General features: G+C 42.8%; 1 non-coding gene and 1 pseudogene across 1 annotated transcript; both read right to left on the bottom strand.

Moving 5' to 3' along the window:
* Positions 1 to 1,868: 1,868 nt before the first annotated feature.
* On the bottom strand, positions 1,869 to 4,639 carry LOC116650126 (large subunit ribosomal RNA; annotated as a pseudogene).
* Positions 4,640 to 5,000: 361 nt separating this feature from the next.
* Positions 5,001 to 5,179, bottom strand: LOC116650127 (5.8S ribosomal RNA). The gene has a single exon (XR_004303119.1). It is a non-coding gene; the product is annotated as a 5.8S ribosomal RNA (ribosomal RNA).
* Positions 5,180 to 5,304: the final 125 nt, after the last annotated feature.

Raw genomic sequence — 5,304 nt, 5'->3', positions numbered from 1 at the left:
GCCAAAACTGCCGCTTAGGCTCACACACACCCCCCAGTCAGTTGAACTCACCAAAGTGCATTCAATACTGACATCATTCACAATGACAGCGGAGTTAGCCCTGCTGTCAGGGAATACTCGCATACATGCGGGCAATCCCCTTACGCAACCACCGGTCGCGTAGGGTTCCTGCAGCAGGGCAACGACGCTGCCCCTTTCACACATCATAGCCCCCACATCACACATAGCTGCATACGACCTTTGACAATTCAGCTGAAGAAATCTGCTAGACATTTTAATGTCTAGCATTCGCCCGCGCAACAATCGCCCCGTATATGGGACAGGCTAGAGACATCATCAGATGTCCCGACGGCTTCCCCTTAAAGGAGCAATTGCGGCAATTCAGTGCATTGCTGCACTGAGCCACGCGGTGACCCATCTGGCCGCAGCGACGGCAAACGTCCTCTTTGGCTCTGCACTCCGCCACCTTATGGTCGAAGCCAAGGCAGCGGTAGCATCCCGGTACCAGGTCAAAACTTCTCACTCTAAAAGAAAACCATTTTATGTAGCAGCGTCCGATTTCTAAAAGGGACTGCATGGCCACCACAGCACCCTCGAGGACGATATTAACTGCTACATTACCTCCCGCCGCCCATGGCTTACTTGTCATCCGGACACCTTTCTTAAAGGCTTCAAGTGACATTTTGTCCTTTAAGTTCATCTCGTAAAGGTCACCCATGAACTCGTCAGGGGTGATCTGCGAGTGAACGCCCTGAACCACAACTTTCGGCCCTAATTTATCATTCACACACACTTCCAATCCCACCTCGTTGAACTTTGTGTTCTCCACAATTTTCTCACGCTCGGCGACCGATGGAGTCCGAATTAACGCACCTCCATCCCTTAGAGGTTTCACCTCATGTATCCGCACACCAAGAGAGGGACCTACCTCCTTCACCACCTGCTCCACCACGTCCTTAGCGGTTTTGCCAGCAGCCTTGCTGCGCACAACCAAGGACCATGTCTCAACTGGCCGAGGCATCTCCGGGGTAGACGGCACTGCCGACCTGGGACCCCCTCTGGCGGCGTTCACCGACGGAGCCCGCGCTTGGCCGGCTGGAACATGCAATTCATGCGAAACGCCTGCACCCCCGCAAACGGCCTCCAAGCGCCCCTGCAGCCGCTCATTCTGCGCCACAAGCGCGAACAGGAGCTGCTCATACTGCCCTGTATAATCGACTAACTTGCAAATGAGCGACCCCGTGGCTCTCTCCTTGAGTGCAAGCTGCAATAAAGCTCCCGTTATCCCCTTCATCTGCTCGACAGCTGTTCCTTTCCGCTTCCTCAAAGCCGCCGCACTTGTCGACGGCCCCTCCACGGCAGGTTCAGACACATCCAAAACGCTCACGGCATGAGGAACGGCAAAAACCCGCTCCTCCACACTTGCACCCGCTGCTCCGGGCGAGCCATCTGCGGCTCCCGCGGGAACAGCGCTCCCCTCACGCGCACCAACTGAGCTGACAGCGCTTTCGGAAGTTGCCTTCCTCAGGCGCTGCTTGCTCCTCCGCCTTACCTCGCTGTTCGATGACGACTCCGACAAGGTCACCTCATCTTCCGACGTCATCCTACAATTTTCAAAAGCCCCCTTCTCAGCGGGCTTCTTTTTGCGTGGCGGCATCGTCCGCAGGTGTGCGCTTATCTATTTAATATATAAATAGCACGCACACACACACACACACGTAGAAGCTGGCGGTTTCACACACACACACGAACGCCTGTTGCTCACGCAGCAACGACGTAAACAAAGCAATAAAACTTTATTGCTGATAAGCGCACAAAATGTAAACAAGATACCGTTGCTTGAAAGCACCGTTATCTTAAAATTGTTTGCGAAGCGAGCGATGAAATAAACACGTCTGTTCCCAACGACTGTCTGAAACGAACTGAGTAGATAGGGACAGTAGGAATCTCGTTAATCCATTCATGCGCGTCACTAATTAGATGACGAGGCATTTGGCTACCTTAAGAGAGTCATAGTTACTCCCGCCGTTGACCCGCGCTTACTTGAATTTCTTCACTTTGACATTCAGAGCACTGGGCAGAAATCACATTGTGTCAACACCCGCTAGGGCCATCACAATGCTTTGTTTTAATTAGACAGTCGGATTCCCCAAGTCCGTGCCAGTTCTGAATTGATTGTTAATTGATAATCGTTATAATTTAAAAGAACTAATTGGTAGCCCAACTAGTATTCTTAAAAATTTTAGCAAGAAAGTTCCACAATTGGCTACGTAACTAAACTATCCGGGGAACAAGAAACTACCATAAATGATAGAAACTTTATTTACCCAGAACGAGCACATAAACCATGTTATTGTTTCCCAATCAAGCCCGACTATCTCAATCTTCAGAGCCAATCCTTATCCCGAAGTTACGGATCTAATTTGCCGACTTCCCTTACCTACATTATTCTATCGACTAGAGACTCTTCACCTTGGAGACCAGCTGCGGATATTGGTACGGCCTGTTGAGAAGTTTGCGTGTCCCCACCATAAATTTTCAAGGTCCGAGGAGAAAATATCGACACAACAGTATATGTCATGCTCTTCTAGCCCATCTACCATATCTCTCTGCGAAAGACTTCCATGGTAGTACGGCTATAAAACAGAAAAGAAAACTCTTCCGATACCTCTCGACGGCTTCTTTATGGTCGTTCCTGTTGCCAGGATGAGCACGAGGCCCATATTTAATAACAAACGGATACTCAACAGGTTACGGAATTGGAACCGTATTCCCTTTCGTTCAAAATTATTCAAGTGTATAAAAATCGGTTAGATGACAAATATATTTAGATTTTTCTTTACTTGAAAATTTTCGGCTTTCGCCTTGAACTTAGGACCGACTAACTCGTGATCAACCACTGTTCACACGAAACCCTTCTCCACTTCAGTCCTCCAAGGTCTCATTCGATTATTTGCTACTACCACCAAGATCTGTACCAATAGCGGCTCCATGCAGGCTTACGCCAAACACTTCTATGCACACCATTGTACCTTCCTACTCACTAAAGTTTCAAAATTTATATTACAAGTAATATAAACCATCTACTTTAGCGGTAATGTATAGGTATACAACTTAAGCGCCATCCATTTTAAGGGCTAGTTGCTTCGGCAGGTGAGTTGTTACACACTCCTTAGCGGATTTCGACTTCCATGATCACCGTCCTGCTGTTTTAAGCAACCAACGCCTTTCATGGTTTCTGTATGAGTTGTTAATTTGGGCACCGTAACATTACGTTTGGTTCATCCCACAGCGCCAGTTCTGCTTACCAAAAGTGGCCCACTGGGCACATTATATCATAACCTTAAACTTCATATCAAGAAAGTTAAGGTTCTTACCCATTTAAAGTTTGAGAATAGGTTAAGATCGTTTCGACCCTAAGGCCTCTAATCATTCGCTTTACCAGATAAGATTATTTTATACAACAGTTAAATGCACCAGCTATCCTGAGGGAAACTTCGGAAGGAACCAGCTACTAGATGGTTCGATTGGTCTTTCGCCCCTATACTCAATTCTGACAATCGATTTGCACGTCAGAACTGTTTCGGTCTTCCATCAGGGTTTCCCCTGACTTCAACCTGATCAAGTATAGTTCACCATCTTTCGGGTCACAGCATATATGCTCAAGGTACGTTCCAGTTAGAGGCATAAATAATATAAATATTATTATACATAACTATATAGAGCGCCCCGGGATTGCGTTAATTAACTATAAATAGTTAAAAAACTAATCCCATTAATAGTCAAGTTAATTACGCTATTAGGTTTATATCCCAATAACTTGCACATATGTTAGACTCCTTGGTCCGTGTTTCAAGACGGGTCCCGAAGGTATCCTGAATCTTTCGCATTGTTAATCATACAAATGCATATAATAAACACAAATATCAATGATAATTATGCCATTATATAATTCCGAAAAATTAACGCACTGTAATCATATAAATCTATCAGCACTTTATCAAATTTATATCTTTTATTTTATGTTAAAATGCCAAGCATATAATTCAAATAAGCAATCAGACATAATTTTATGATAAATATTTATGCTAATAGATTACAATGTCCTTATATGGAAAAAATGCACACTATTATTATAATATTGTTTAAAATATTACAATTCTAATGATGAATTTTCCATAACGGATATTCAGGTTCATCGGGCTTAACCTCTAAGCAGTTTCACGTACTATTTAACTCTCTATTCAGAGTTCTTTTCAACTTTCCCTCACGGTACTTGTTTACTATCGGTCTCATGGTTATATTTAGTTTTAGATGGAGTTTACCACCCACTTAGTGCTGCACTATCAAGCAACACGACTCTTTGGAAACACCATCTAGTAATCATTAACGTTATACGGGCCTGGCACCCTCTATGGGTAAATGGCCTCATTTAAGAAGGACTTAAATCGTTAACTTCTCATACTAGAATGTTGATGTTCCGTACACTGCATCTCACATTTGCCATATAGACAAAGTGACTTAGTGCTGAACTGATTTCTTTTCGCTCGCCGCTACTAAGAAAATCCTTGTTAGTTTCTTTTCCTCCCCTAATTAATATGCTTAAATTCAGGGGGTAGTCCCATATGAGTTGAGGTTGTATAAAACAATGTTAATTGAACATTATTTATTGTTCAATATAATGGATAATACTTTTGTTCTGAAGTTCCATAAATTTTACAACAATTCTTTTATCACACATCATTAATAAGAGGCAATTCTAGATTAAGGAAAAATATATTTTTCTTTTATGCTAGACATTCCTCAGTATTATTTGATTTGAAAAAAGAAAATATAATTCTTCAGTTTTCTCATACAAAATATACAATGAGTAGTACATCCATATATATATTAATATTATGAATAATTTATGCATATCAGGACACACATAATCTATCCAATAATATACCATATGCTTAAAACTTCGAAAAATTTTAAACAACTTAGTTAGCAAAGTCTTACAACCCTCAACCATATGTAGTCCAAGCAGCACTATAAAATTAATTAAAGTACAAAACAGCATGGACTGCGATATGCGTTCAAAATGTCGATGTTCATGTGTCCTGCAGTTCACACGATGACGCACAGTTTGCTGCGTTCTTCATCGACCCATGAGCCGAGTGATCCACCGCTTAGAGTGATAATTTATATTGGTTTATTTCATTACGTCACAAATGTTTTTATTGAAAGAAATTAAAAATACACCATTTTACTGGCATATATCAATTCCTTCAATAAAATTGTTTATACCTAAATTGTGTTGCG

This window comes from Drosophila virilis, unplaced genomic scaffold (genome assembly GCF_030788295.1).
Source record: "Drosophila virilis strain 15010-1051.87 unplaced genomic scaffold, Dvir_AGI_RSII-ME tig00001982, whole genome shotgun sequence".
Taxonomy (NCBI): Eukaryota; Metazoa; Arthropoda; class Insecta; order Diptera; family Drosophilidae; genus Drosophila; species Drosophila virilis.
Note: the sequence above shows the minus strand (reverse complement) of the source record. Positions and strands in the feature narration are given on the sequence as shown.